Raw genomic sequence first — 15,537 nt, 5'->3', positions numbered from 1 at the left:
CTGGGGTTGCTTTGCCTCTGGCACAAAATGAAGCCAAATATCTCCAGAAGTCTGTGCCCAGCTCAGTTTGAAGGTGTTTTATCTGGACATGCAGCCCCCAACCCACTTGCTCTTCAAAGAGGAGAGAAACTGAAGGCTGAACTGGCTAATTCAGAGAGGAAATAGCTCATTCTGAAGCAGCCAGTGAAGTGACCACTTTGATTACCTTGATGTGAAATAATGGGATTTGGCCCAGTTGTTATTTTTCCACCAAACATTTCACAGAAGCCAAGGAAAGCAGAAATTATATTAACTTGAGACTGCTATCGGGTCACCAGGCACCTTCCCCTTCCAGGTCCTCAAATACTGGGCAGCTCCAGGCACCTTGTGTGCATGTGCTGTGCTGGCCTCACTTCAGAGAGCTGCAGAGTGAAGGGAGGAAAATTTCTTCCATAGGAAATACCAGGGGAACAAAAAAAAGAGGTTGAAAAATTGCAAAAGCCACCTCTCAGTGTTCAGGGGCCTTACTTAGCCCCTAACTCTGTTTTGGCCAAACAGTGCACCTGCTGCCTGTGTGTTCTCAAGTCACAGAGACAGAATTTTCCAACAGAAGTGTAACCTCAGGAGGTCAGGATGCTGTTTCTCTTCCTGAATTTCCAACAGGTTCTCTGCTCTGACCTGGGAAACTCAGGATGCCACAGCCACTCTGATTTCACAGCAGTGGCTCTCCAAGAACTCAGGTCTGTGTGTCCCAAAAACACAAACCTGACCTCACAGTTGATTTCCCTTGACCTCAAGCACACAACTGTGGGACACAGCTGAGCAGTTCAGACCATGCACCACAGAGGGCAATAATCCTTCTACCCATTAATTAGGTGCATTTGTTACTGGAAATGATGTTAAAGTGATTCAAGTGGATGAAATAACAAAAGAAAACCTCTGGAATCCAGAGGCACTTGCCCAACCCTCACTTCTGCAGATGCCTGGCAGTCTGGCAGAGGTCAGGACTGTGGTGAAATGCCCCTTCCCAGAGAAAAAGCCAAATGTCATCACCAGATCCTGGAGGGAGTGGGAGAAGGGACAGTCTGGCTTGGGCTAAACCTTGGAAACCTGAGAAGATTGCATGGGATTAGCCAGTGGGTAACACAAAACCCCAAAGCCACAATTACCAGCCACTCTGCCCAAGCTGCTCTCAGCCATCCCAGCACTGCATCTGTGGGAAAAGCCAAGAGGAGAGGGCCTGATCCCTCCTGCCCAAAGGCAGCTCCTGTCTGGGGAGGGAATATGGGTTTTCAGTGCTGGCATGGCTTGGGAAAAGTGTCAGGAACTCCACAGGGTGGGCAGTGGAGCAAGGTGGGAGAGGGTCTGATACACAGAGATAAAAAATCTTAGTGAAGGGAAAGGAAACCACCCCCCATCTGGGCCTGTTCCTGGATTTTAGTAATATTTTAGGCACGTGAGATATTAGGGATCAGCTCACTTGATGCACAAGAGATGTTTTGAAATGGTTACAGCCTTTTTATTCACAGAAACTCCCTCTGAGCTGCCTTTTCTTCTCTCTGGGCAGGGGTTTACACCGAGGTTTTATTTGGCTTTGGGGCAAGCATGATGCTTTGCAGGAAAGCACTGTCAGACAGACCCCTCTCCTAGACAAGTAATTAGGAGAACAAATAGCTCCTTCTTAACCCACAGGGGAGGCTGCCAAGCCCTCTCTCTGCTATTCTGGGCTTCCTGGCTCAGAAAGGGTTACGTGCAAGCTAAAAGGGTGGCTTGTCCTCCTCGGGCTGCTTGGGAAAGTGTGCAGATTGCAGCTGGCAGCAGGGCTGGGCTGGGGACACTCCCTGCAGCACCAACAGGAGCATCCTCTGCCCTCCCGGAGAGGAGCAGGCTCCCCAGAAAACCAAGGCAGGCAGATCCTGCCCTGAAGACCCTGCAGATGAAGAGCCAGGTGGTGCTGCAGGCAAAGATAAATGTGCAGGCTTAGTTTGAAGGGTAAATATCTGGATTGCTGTGAGGTAGAGGGCAATGATGATGCCAGAGCTGGGCACAGTGGTTGGAGCATGGGGAAGTCCTGGAAGCAGGAGCAGCAGCTCTCCAGGGCTCTGTGGTGCTCTGTCTGCCTCTGAGTGCAACTAATTCCCAGCTGTGATGTCAAGATTTTCGTTTTGACTACGTGCAACATTTTAGAATTGCTGTGAAATCTCTGTATTTTCCACTTTGTTTCCTAAATCCACATGGAACATATCTAATGCTTTAGTTTTAACTGCAGTTCTACTCCTGTCTCTGTCAAACAGGCATTACTTTTATCTCTCCTGAGCATAGGCAGTGTAGGTCACAGTTCAGTGAATTTGTAAAGGTTCAGTGCTAAAACACATAAATTTATAAAGCATATAAATAAATCCACAGAAGGACAGCCAAAACCTGCACACAAGATGTTACATCCTTAATTTAAAACTGAATCAAGCTTCATAAAGCAAGAGGATTTTAAAAAAGAATCAAGCACTGATTAGGAGTGGTGTCAATGGAGTGAAGGGCAGTTCTTAAGAAATAATGTGCAATTTGCTGTCAGTGAAACTCAAAACTTGGCCAGTTTTATTGGCCAGTGAGGGCAAAAAGGTGCTGCTGTTCAAAGAGGACATCCTAAATCCAGCAGGAAAGAGAATAAATCCCAGAGCAGCCATTCATTAAAGCAGTTTAAAGTCCTCCCCAGAGCTGTGTGACTCCTCAGAGGTGTTCTCAGAGATATCTGAAGAATTCTCTCTTTTTGGGCACTTCCCTTTCTAACTCTGCTACCTGGAATGTCCTTCATCTCCCTCCCAGGAAAAGCAGGAGGCAGAAAGCTGGACACTGAGAGGGAATGGGTGAGAAAAGAGGGTTCATTTCAGGGAAGCTTCCTGCACTTCAGCTGCTCCTCCGAAAGCAGCTATCAGAAATCATCCAACCCTGCCGCTGAGCTTTCCTCACAGGAACTCCAGCAAGGACTCACAGCAGCTCTTCCCCCAAAAAACCACAGGTTTCACAGGTTTGAAACCTGATTCAGGGGCAGGAGGCTCTGCTGGGAGTCCCAGTCTGCCTTATTTGCAGGGAAAATCAAGGTTCTTTCTTCCCATGACATCTGAGGCTTCTCCTGGAGTGTCCCTGTCCGAGTCCTCTGTGCAGAACAAGCAGAAAATGTGAGCAGGGACAGGATCACCTTTAAATTCAAGGGGTAACAGAGAGAGAACAGGACAAATAGGGGAGGGAAGTGAGGGAGAGGAGTGGCATCCTGTGTGATACTTGATGCAAGATATGCCTTATGATCCTGCTCTTGATCAGGACAAAACTCATACCCAGCCTTGCAAAGAGGTCAGGGTCAGAAAAACACGAAACAAAGCTCTTGTCCTTTCCTTAATGAAATGGAGATGCACAGGACCTATTCCTAGGGAAAAAGAAGGGGAGGTCCCTCCTCTTTCTCTTTGTGAGAGTGGGGGAAAGACCCTTCAACCTTTCAAGATGTGGTTTGCAAATTCCCTCTCTCTGACAAGCTCTGGATGAGAAAATATTACCAATAACCTCTCTGTGTTGTCCAGAAGGAAATGAAGATGTGGGAAGACAAAACAAACCCTTGTATTGAGATCATGGGATGGCTTTGGCTGTGCCTGGAGCCCAACAAACAGTTCTGCTCCCCGTTTTCTGCCTGGTGAGACCATCCATGGGCAGTGCAGCAGGATGGATGCAGGAGGATCACTGCCCATGCACCCCATCTCCATCACATGGGAGGCTCAAAAACACATTCCACTGGTGCAATCCAAAAGAAATTGCCCTCACTGGGATCCTACATCGGTGCTTTTATGGTGAGAAGTGTCTATTTATGCTCTTTCATTTCTTGTTAAAAAGCAGAGCCCCTGTCAGAGCTGGGGAGAGCTGCAGCACAGAGGAGACATTATTCTCAGCTTTGGATTAAGATCAGTATTTTAATGAAAGCACTTATTAGCCCCAGCTGGGGCTCAATTTTCCAGTGAGTTGGGAAAAAAAAATATATTGCCCTGACCATTCTTCTCTGGGGATTGCTCTGAGACATCTGAGAGTATCAATTACTGATCATAATTCTCTATTGGAAACGAACAGCTGGGGGAAAGCCGCTGGCTGGAAACGACTGGATTGCTTTACATTTGAAACTATAGTTCCTGGCTATTTGGTGCCCATTTTTTTTCCCACTCTGGGATGCTGACAGCTCTCAGTGGGCTGCAGGAGCCCTGCCCTCGCCACTCTCTCACACCAATGTCCCCTCAGCACCCAGCAGAGGTGCACTGGAAGTAGGATGTGCAGGGAATTTTTGGGACCTGGATTGTGTTGGGGATTTGTCACTGCTGTCCCCTGCTCCTGGGAACATTTTTCAGGCAGAAGAGCTCAAAGGCCTTCCCCTCCCTCCTGCAGTTACAGGGTGGGGGAATGACCACAGGGACACAAGGTTTGTCCTGGGGAACACGGACTCTCACATTCTCTTGGAATGTTTGCACTTTCTGGTGACTTGGGCACCCAGACCCCATCAGAACAGGCTTAGGAAGGTTTTAATGCAGGGATAAAAGGAAGGTGAGTAAGCAGTGCTGGGGGGGAAGTGGCACTCAGGGGTCTCCATGAACACAGAGAGCTTTTCTCTGGACACACACAGGAAAACAGCCCCTGAGCTGGAAGCCTGCAGTGGGAAGTAAAAGTTAATTCCATCTCAAACATTTACAATAGCTGATGCAGAAATGGATGGAATCAGAGCTGGAGGGAGCTGCTGTTTCAAAGTCAAACCTCATAAAATACAGAGCAGTTTCATCAGGAGGGGCAGAGCCCTGCCTGGGGCAGCAAGGAGGGTTTGCAAAGGAGCTGGCACAAGGGCTGGGTGTCCACAGCAGAGGCTGTGATGTGTGGGGTGTGTGGCTGAGGTGTGGCAGGGCCACCAGGGCCACCAGCCTCTCCCCCGTGGCCCCCAAGGCTGGAGGAGGTGGCAGCACTTCCCTCCTGGCCCGAGGGATGGAGGGAGAGGCACCCACAGATGTGTGCCAGCAGCTTCTGGGAGAGTTTAAAGCTGTCTTCACGTGAACAGCTGCACTGACCCGTAATGGATGGGCACTCCCAAAGGCAAATTTCCCAAAGAACAGGCTCTGTGTGTGTGCACCACATGCCTTTCTGGGGCTGGGGGCTGTGTCAGGGACAGGGAGACAGGAGGGAAGCCCACTCCAGCAGTGGCCAGGTTCAGGGCTTCACGTTCTTTCAGCTGTAGTGGCTGGAGTTATTTTTTCTCCACTTGGAAAGTCAGATCTGGGTGGGTGTTATGGGAATATCAAATCAATAAAAGGCCCTGCCTGGGAACCTGTTTTCTAAATGCCATGGAAAAAAAACCAGCTAGCCTGGGACCAAGTAGCTCAGGAATTTCACAAGAAAGCAAAGGAAATCCCAGGCATGTTGGCCTTGAGAACTGTGCTCCTGCCTGAGGTTTGATTAACTTTTTTATTCCCCTCCTCATCCCCACAACCAGCTCATCCCAGCTGAACTGGCAGCCTGATTCCCTGCAGGGAACAGAAGGGAATCTGCATGAAAACCAAACCTTGGATGACTTTCCCACCTTTTAAAAGAGAAAAAAAAATCCTCACTGCTGGCCCTAGACTGTGATAACCCAGGGCTGAGGAGGCACCTGTTCAGCCCCAAAGCCCAGCCAGTCTGACACGATCCATTCCAGCTCCCAAAAACCCTCCAGCCAAGGGACACAGCGCCCGCAGCTGCTCCCAGCCAAAGGCAGATGCTAATCCTCATCTCCTGGAAACAGGCAGTGAGCACCTGAAAAGAAACCCAGTCCCAGCATCACACAGACCAGCCATTCAGCTCAGGCCAGTCCCATTAGATTTGGTTGACAAAAGAATCCAACGTGCACATTTATAATTTGCCAGGGGAGAGGGGAAAAAAAAAAAAAAAAAAGGGAAAGGGGAAAAAAATAAATTAAAAAAAAAAAAAAGGGAAGCCAAGCTTTCTCCTTCTGAATGGAGAGTTTCTGTGGCCCAGCCTCCCTCCTCGTCAGCAGACAGGGTGGAATTCCCAGGCTACGGGGGAGATCTCCTGGGGCTGATCATGTTCTTAAAGGCATGTTCCCAATCAAGAAGGCTGGGATGAGGCATAATAATTGCATAGGCTTCCTGAGAACCAGCTTAATATCCCTCCAGACTGATTTAACCTAGTTTTTCATTCTGCTTTCACATCAAAAAAAAATGAAGGTCTGTCTATATCTTGATATACTGCAAATCAGGAAATGGAGGCGTATGGTATATCTCATCCTCCCCTGCCTGGAGCTCTCCAGGGCACGCTGCCAAGGCATTGTGTCAGCAAAGCTCTGCTGATTAACGCTGGGGAGAAAGGGAAACCAGTGGCCTGTTAAAGGTCTGAGAGTCAGGAGCCATCTAATCCCAGGCTGGCACGGGTTTTGTGTCCTTGAAATTGGTGGGGAATAATTAGTGTCATTACCAGCCTGCCTTACACCTCTATTGGGCTGTAAAGACAAATGGAGGATGGAAAGTTTTGTAGGCTCCAGGCCATGGCTGGTTATAATTCCCATTAACACAAGAATACTGGGAAATGTGCAAGTGCCAAGCTTGTCCTTCCTTTTGGAGCCTCTGGAACACCTTGAGGCTGTCCCGAAATCCAGAGGTGAGGCTGTCAACCTTCTGGAACAGATCCCAAGGGGTTCAGGGAGAGACCCCAGTGCCTGCCTGATGCTGCAGATGTGCTGCCACTGCCCCCCAGATGTGAGAGACAGAGGTTATCAGCTCCTGCAGCGGGGATCCACACTGCCAAAAAACAGGGAGAAAGCCACGGCTCCATCCCAGGGGTAAATCCCAGGGAGCAGCCACAGATAAATGGTGTCAGTCTGGCCACAAAGCCACACAGAAGGGAGGTGCAGGCTCCCCAGTCTGGCTGGTTTGCAGGAACATTGGGTTTTTCTGCTCCCTGAGAGTGGGATCAGCCTTTCCTGCAGGGACAGCCATCAGTGGCATCAGCACAGCCCATGCTGGTGTCAGAAGGGAGCTGGTGGCTGAAGAGTTATCTTCTGATCACAGTCAGACTGTAATCACAACTGGCCTTCTCCAAGTGTTTTTAATCCTCTAAGAAGGTGCTCTACAGGCCTGTTTTATGCTGGATGTTGCCAGTTCAGACTTGCAAGTCCAGCTTTAAGGATGCAGCTCTGTAAGAGTGCAGTAAAAAGTCACCTCTGAGGTCTGTAAGGACAGGCAGCTCGCAAATGTATCCCCAAACCCTGCACAACACCATCAGTACAACACATCTGGGAGGTTGACTCCCCTTGCTGAGCGTGGCAGAACCTCTCTGGGACAGCTGGGCAAGCCATGTTGAATGCCACATATGTTACACAACAGGGCATTTGCAAAGCCTTGAAAAATAGGGAAAAAAAATAAAGAGAAGAAAGGAAAAAAAAAAGCAGCAGATGAATCAAATTAAGGGACTTAGTGTCATGAATATGAATTGCTGCTCTGAGCCATCCTGGTGAATACTAAACTCAGATTCTGGATAAAGCCACACCTTGTCTGGCTCAAGCTGCCTTGAGATCCCTGGACTTCCCTCAGCTCCTTTAGATCCAAGGTGGGAGGAAACAATAATCCCTTAAAACACATGGGACCAATTCCCAGGTTCCTTACTCACTCTCAGCTCAGTCCTTACTCCCACACTGTGGCAGTGGCAGCTTTATTTGAGCTCACAGCCCCAGCCCATACTCTGGCTGGTCCAGAGGCCACTGTCCCCAAGCAAGAAATCAGCTCCAAGCCCAGAACATCATTTAATTTTCCTCTCTTTCCAGTCTCTCTCTGCTTTTTGCTGCATCCCACAACAGGACAGGCCAATGGAAGATAAACCAGGCAGTCCCCAGCAGACATGGGTGAGCACAGAAACTCTACAAGCCACATTTTTGGCAGATCCTGGCCTATCTAAACAAACAGGCAATGTGATCTGAGCTCCCATAAATTTCCTGAAAATCTTTAATGACTCTAAAGGCTTAATAAAGTGTTTCACAGCAGAGGCAGCAGTCAGTAATTACGGGTTTGGAATCTGTGGGATTGCAAGCTGAGGTCCAGCTCAGAGACTGCAAATGCAGGCAGTAATAACAGCTCATTTCAGAGCACAGCACACGTCTTTTGCCACCATATACCCATTTTTCTGAGCTGCTGTATCCCTAGCCAAGCATGCTGTCAGCAGGAGCTTTAATCAAACGGCAAAATAGATTAAATATAGAGACAAACCCTTAGGGATGGAGTTAAAGCATTGTGAAAGTGTCAACTGACTGCTGGGAGACCATGATTTAGCAAAAAAATTATAAAGGGGCAGCTACAGGCTGTAAAAGCCAGACTTCTCCTGGAATTAGGATGTGCAGGAAAGGTTTGGGACCTGCCACCATGTGGGAGGTTGTCACTGCTGTGTCCTGCTCCCAGTATCCACACACACAGAGCTCAGCAGCAGTCTGCAGGTGGGTACACAGCAGCTGCAGCAGGTTTGGAAGAGGGGAAGGAGGGAGAGGAGTCCCAGCTCCCACGGACACCCCTCAGGCTCAAGGGGAGCCAGTGTCCCAGCCTGGTTATTCAGATCCCAGCTCTGGGGAACACACAACCCCAGGAAAACACAGCCTCACGTGTTGCTTGGAAAGGCTGCCAGTCCCAAATTACTCATCACATCTCTCTGACTGCCTTTAAAATGTTTTTCATCAGCACTTTGGTCATCTTTTCGCTTTTATACATGGTGCTGTTTGTAGAGCCCCTCTTTAAAGCTGACTGACAGGTTTCAAAAGCAAGCGAGCCTGTTAGTTTTTCCTTTTGCTTGTCATTACACAAGAGCAGTGCTTGACATCCAAGTTCCTATTAAAAAAGAGGACTAAATCAGGCTCTTGCACGAGGTCTCTAGAGATGCATCAGTCAGTGCTTCCTCACACACTCGTTTTACAGAACAGGGAAGTTTGTGTACCAGCACAGCCACGGCTGTTCGACTGTCAAAGCCCCTAGAGCTACATCAATCCACAAAAGAGCAACCAAGCTCCTTTGAAACTTCTGCAGTGAGGCAGCAGAGAAGAATTTGATGATTAATGCTTTAATCATAGAGTTGGAGGCCTCCAGTGATCCATGGTGCTGACGGCTGCAGGAGAGCTCACACCACGCACGGGTGAGGAACTAAAGTTTAGATAAAGGCAACTTCAAGGAAAAAGAACTGAAAGGCACAGTGAGCCCTGAAATTCCAAGCACTGTGTTAGACTCCTCCTGGCAAGTGTCCCTTTCTTCATAGATCATTGCAGGATTTGTTAGTTGTTTCTACAGATTTAGAAAGAAAATATCTCACACGCCCGCTGCGATCGGGAATGCGCCAAAGCAAGTAAACAGCTCATTGTTAATGTTTCCAGAGATCTTTCCATCACATTGAACCATTCCATGGGTTCAGTCTGTACAACAGGAAAGCAAATGGCTCAGATTACTTATCTCAGTGAAAAAAAATTTTAAAAAAACCCCAAAATTCTCTGGTTTTTGCAGTGTTGCATCCCTCATTTTCCAGAGCCAGCCCTGGGATGTGGTGAATAATGCAACCCTCAGTCCTGCTTGAGCAAAACAGATGAAGTCCTGACTTGCTCTCCTCTTGCTGGTGTTTTTGGAAGATGCAGGAAGGAAAAAACTGTCAGACAGAAATAGTCTGTGTGTCACTTCAAGCCAATCACCAGGGACCTGGACTCAGAGCCCACTGAAGTCAGTGGAAAGATTTCTCCCGACCTCCACGGGGCCTGGCTCAGCCCCACACCAATGTGCTCCTGGCAGGTGGAGGTTTATTCCCTCTTAAACGGCCTCAACAGAGGCTGCCCTCAAGAACCACCTTAACCACAGCTGCATTTGTCTCTAGCAAGGAGCTTCCACCCTGCTCTCAGCAATGTTCCTGCTCCAGGGCCAAATCTCCAAGCCAGCACATCCCTCTGTCTTCTTCTGCAGCCCTGCCTGTTTTGTAGGGCCACATTTCCAAGTGTCCAGTCAGAGCTGGCCTGGCTCTCCTCTGCCTTTTTTTCCCTCTCTGGCTCTCACCACTGCCACCCCAGCGCCTGCAGAACCATCCAAGGTTTCCTCGGAGCTGCAGAGTTAACTTCCCACATTAACATTCCCCTTGGGAGAGGGCTCTGCTCTCTGCTGCTGGCTGGCAGGACTGGGTAGGGGCAGAACAGTACGTGGTGACATTCATAAAAATTTCTCTTTATAGATGTATATTAATAGCAGCACTTCTTTCATTTTATACTTTTAGATAATCCCGAGCAACCTTTCTGAATATATCACTTCACATTCCAGAATACCAAATGAGGACCTCGGCTCCAACTTGAGGTCAAAAATCCAATTCTTTTCACTTCATAGCTTATTTTAGCTAACTCCAGGAAAGGCAGCACAGAGATCACTGACAACCCTGAATTAAGATCACCTCCTGAGTTTGGTGCAGGAGGAAGAGGTGCCTGTACTGCCAGCAGTCCTATAATCCAAACAGAAAGTGAAATCTATGTGAACCTTGCCTAAATAAGTCACTTATGTGCTTTGGGGTCCCCCTCTGCTCCCCAAATGCTCTTTGAACACTCAGAGAGACAATTACACACTCCACTGAGCACAGAAACCCGACTTACACCATGCAGTGCTGAACTCAGAAGGTTAAAGGACACCCCTGGGAGCAGCAGCAGTGACAAACAAGCACCAAGAACATTCCTTCCCCTTTCTGATTGCTCACTAAGCCTTGGCACAGCTCCAGGTCTGCACCAGCACTGCCTTTCCATCGCTGCTGGTGTGTGTGCAATGCAAACAGGGCCTGGGACGGGGATCCAGATGTGCCAAAGGGAAGGCTGGCTCTGAGATCTGCTGCAGAAGGTGACCTGGGGCTCTTCACGAGCTGGGAGTGAATATGGAAAGTGTCAGGGGCGATCTGTGCAAGAATTTATTCATTTTGCCAGAACTGGGGTGGCATCCATCTGAAACTCTTGGGCACAGGACGAGAGATCAGGAGAGGCTGGTTCTCTGCCTGGCCCTGCTGCTCTCTCCTGCACTGATATTCTCCCACCTGCCAGCCCTGGGCCTTTTCCTGTGCCTCAGTTTCCCCATCTGCACATCTGGACATCAAAACTGCGTGTGTGTAATTTTTTAAGAAAGGAGCAAGCCAAAAGAGGGATGGAGGGAATGGAAAGGCAAATCTTTCCAATATTAGTCAGCCCTTTCTTTGGCTGAGTAAGCAGCACAGAGAGGCAGAAGGAAAAGGAACCAGGAAGGCTGGGAGTGCTGGGTGTCAGACAATTCCACTGTGGCAAGGATGTCCCTTTAACACAGGGGACAATTCAAATCAGCAGCCCTAAGCTTGGTCCTGCTGGGCTTTGCTCCCTGCCAGCAGTGCTCAATGTGCTGCTTTGTGTCTCTGAGAGAACGTGGAATTGCTGCTGTTCATTATTTACAGATGTGCAGATATCTGAACCTGCTCAGCCACCAGGCTGAGCTGCCCACCAGAGCCAAGGGAGGTTCACAAGAGGCTTAGGAAGACTGTCCTGAGAGATGAGAGTTGGGTTTCTGGTGTTCAATTCATGCCATTTGCCCCTGGAAAACACCTGCTGGTTTCTTCCCTCGCACTCACAGGGAAGCAAAAGACAATTTCATGCTATTTCTTATCTGCCTCCTCTGCATCCTCCAGTCAGTTCCCACCAGTGGTTCCCTATCAGGTGTCACATCTGGGAGGGATGGAAAGCTGACAGGCAAGGAGATGCCTGCCCAAGCATCTCACATTAACCATTTCCATGCTTTTCCCTGTGTAAACTCCCAGCGTCAGTGGTAGATAAATACCTGGAGAATGTGGAAGTTCTCCTCAGCTTGGGGACAGCGTCACTTGATATGACCCTGGCCCTGCCAAAACTAACACCAAACAAGTGTTGACTTCAACACTCCTGCCAAATTATAGCAGCACAAAGCTGTGACATTCCCCAGGGTGACTCCATTCAGAAGTGAGGCTCTGGGAAGATGAGATGTCCATTCCCAGAGGATAGAGCGTGGAGGAAGGGAGCAGGGGACCAGCAGATCCCAGCTACAGTGAGAGGAGCTGAGTAAAGGTGAGCATTCCACTTTTACTCTGAAGGATTAAAGGCTTTAGAGGATGGGCTGACAATCTTTCAGCGTTGCTCTATCAGTCTATTTTCTGGGAAAACACATGGGATTGCTAAGGACAGGTAACTTCCCAATGAAGACTGAACCATCTGATGGCAAAGCAACCCAGAGCAGTCCCAGAGTCCTGGCAGGGACCAGTCATACATCTACAAATCACAAAGGTTAAAAAATCCTGGTAATAAAAACCACAAACTAAGACATTTGGGGCACCCCCACATTTCTGTGCACTTATCTAACACTTGTCAGCTGAGATTCCTCTTTTACCTGAACACACAGAAGCAGAAGGACTTTCAGGAGATCTCTGAAAACAATGGGGACTTGAGATTTTAAAAAAAAATCCCAGTTCCTGGGCTAATGCCCCAATGACTATTCTCTTTCTTAAACACAAGGCAGCTAAGATACTGCTAATTTACAATAGTCAGGGCTAGAAGACAACAGGAATTACAGGGTTAGGTTTAACAGGGTTGAAGGTTAACAGGATTTTAAGGTTAGGACTTAAAATAACACAGCAAAAATGAAAATCCACAGTTACAAAGAACTCTGTGTATCATTCACTTCTTTCTCCCTGCCTCTGCACAGGCTGTAAATCAACCCAGATCAGGAGATGTCACCAGGCAGTGCTGTCCCCTCCAGCTCAGAGCACTGGGCTGGCAGACAGGATACACAGGGGGTTTCTTTTCAGGGCCCTGACACTGAGCTGTTATGTGACACCTGGAAGGTCACAGCAAATTTCTGCTGCTTGTCCCACCAGCTGCTGGGTTAGGTTATGATTATTTCTATTATTTCTACCCCTGCTGCTATAGGCACTACCAAGGAAGTCCCCGCAGATAACAGGATCTCACGGTGCATATCACTGTGTGCACAAATTCTGTCCAAAAAACTCTTCTCCCAGGAGAAATTTATGCCTTAAACCAAAGGAAAACAGGTGGAAACAGGCAGGAAATGCTGGCCTGGGGGGACCAGGGCAGCCCCTCACCCCAGGCTCAGTGTCCTGGCTGAGAGCACTGATCTCTTTTGGGGTTACTAATCATCGCCACGGTATCAGCAACACACAGCTCATGTGCACGAAGCTCCTGGGCTGCACACAGGGGATTAAAACACAGGGAAAAAGATCCTGAATGCCCAGAAGAAAACCCTCAATCCACACCTTTAGTCTTTCCCAACAACTGCGCTTCTGCGGATTTGAGCTGCGCTCCGAAGATCGTCGGGACAAGTATTTGACAACAAAGTGATGCCAGGGAGCACTTCTGCTTGCTTCTGGTTTTCCATGGGTGCAGAATCCTGCCTAAAATAATCCCCAGCTAGAAATACTGGGCTGCCATGGCTGCATGGCCTGGATTTCTCTTCCAGCACCCTGAATTTCACACACAGGGTGAGCTCCTGGGTGTGCTGCAATTGATTTTAAGTTTTCTTGCACTTTTATCCTCGTTAGTTCTACTTCACAGAGAGTGTGGAACGCAGGCACTGCCAGCCCAAGAAAATTAAGATGTGACATTGTTTTTCAAGGACATATGCTTGGGGCATGTGTTTTTTCCCCCCCCTCCCCTTCTCTATCAATGCAAATCCCAAATGAAGCTATCAACAAAAATAAAGGGAACAATCCTGACCCAGTTTAAAGTTGTTGGGTTTTCTTTTTTCTTTCATTCTTTTGCTTCTCAAGGCCAGAGACAGAACAGAGGCCACAAGCAGAGCTGCCAAAACACATATGCATGTTGGATGCTTTTGTCTAAAGACACTATGAAGTGCTAAAATATTAAATATGTCAAGCAGTAAGGTTTCCTCTGGTCTTCAGAGCTCTGCAAAATGGCAATAAAAATGTAAAAGAAGAATGCTGAATAATCAAATGTGGTTTCTTTTTTTAAATGTAAATAGTAAAGGCTGACTCCTGGATACTTCATGTTAAGAGCAGAGACAGCTCAAGGATTTTCAGCCCCATTTCTTTCCCTGTGCTCAGGGATCATTTTTAGGGATAAGGGGCTTGTAGGGTCCCACTAGCAAACATCCTGAATTGTGAGCATCAGGACCAAACATCCTGTATCAGAGGAGCTTTTACACCATCCAATCCAGGCCCTGAAATTCACAGTAAGCTTGGCTTTGCAGTCCCCCTGCCCAGCTCAGAGTTGGTCAGAGCCAGGCTTTAGACTCAGGGCAGTTTTCTATTCCTCAGCTCCTGACTTCTCCAGCAGGACTGCCAGGAAGGAGAGGTGCAGAGATGAGATTTGTTAAATAAATTTGTCACCTCTTCTCAGGTGAGCTCAGCAGTGACCCCCAAACGTGACCCCAAAGGTCAGTAAACACCCCCTGAGTGGCCATGACAAAATGCTGAGGGCTTTGAGGACAAACTGGGACATCAAATTCGCTCTCCCTCCCAAAACCTGCCGTGCTGCTCATCGCCCCTGCTGTTATTTAGCTTCCCCCTCCATCTCACAGCACATTTTATTTTTATATATATTTTTGGGTTTATTTTTATTTTTATTTTTTTTATTTATTTATTTTTATTTTATTTTTGCTTTTATTTTTTATTTTTATTTTTGTTTTTTTTTATTTTAATTTTTTTTAATTTTGGGGGTTTTATTTTTATTTTTAATTTTATTTTTTAAATTTTATTTTTATTTTTATTTTATTTCTGCTTTTATTTTTTATTTTTATTTTTGCTTTTTATTTTTATATTATTTTTTATTTTGGGTTTTTTTCTTTTTATCTTTAATTTTTGTTTGGTTTATTTTTTTAATTTTATTTTTATTTTTATTTTATTTCTGCTTTTATTTTTTATTTTTATTTTTGCTTTTTATTTTTATATTATTTTTTATTTTGGTTTTTTTTCTTTTTATCTTTAATTTTTGTTTGGTTTTTTTATAATTTATTTTTACTTATTTTTATTTTTATTTTTATTATTTTTTATTATTATTTTTAAATTTTTTTTTATTTTTATTTTTTATTTTTAAATTTTTATTTTTTAATTTTGTCTGCAAATAAATACCAAGCAATTACAGTGTTCTGAAGTGACCTTCTGGAGCATGTGCTCAAGCCCGTGGAGCTCAGCCAAAGCTACTATTGTGGATTTCATGCCAAGGCTTGGGAGAACCCTGGCTCCCTCCCATTGTTTTCTTTGGCTGGGCTCTATGGATTCTCAGCCTGGCAAGAAAGCCTGGTTTTAAAAGTACTGGCAAGCCCGGTGCAGTTTGTCACAGCACGGCCCATGATTTAGGACCTTGATTTAGGCTCAACACTGGGCGCTTTTGTTCCGCGGCGCTGGGACATCGCTCGCGACTTCGCGCGAGTTAATAAACGCCGCCGGCTCCGGGGTGCCAGGGAGGATTTTCCCCCCTGAATGTACAATCCAAGAGTGGGAATGGCTGAGGGAAATTGAAGCAGCCTTATCCATCAG

This window comes from Poecile atricapillus, chromosome 13 (genome assembly GCF_030490865.1).
Source record: "Poecile atricapillus isolate bPoeAtr1 chromosome 13, bPoeAtr1.hap1, whole genome shotgun sequence".
NCBI classification, from domain to species: domain Eukaryota; kingdom Metazoa; phylum Chordata; class Aves; order Passeriformes; family Paridae; genus Poecile; species Poecile atricapillus.
This window is presented reverse-complemented; position numbering follows the sequence as displayed.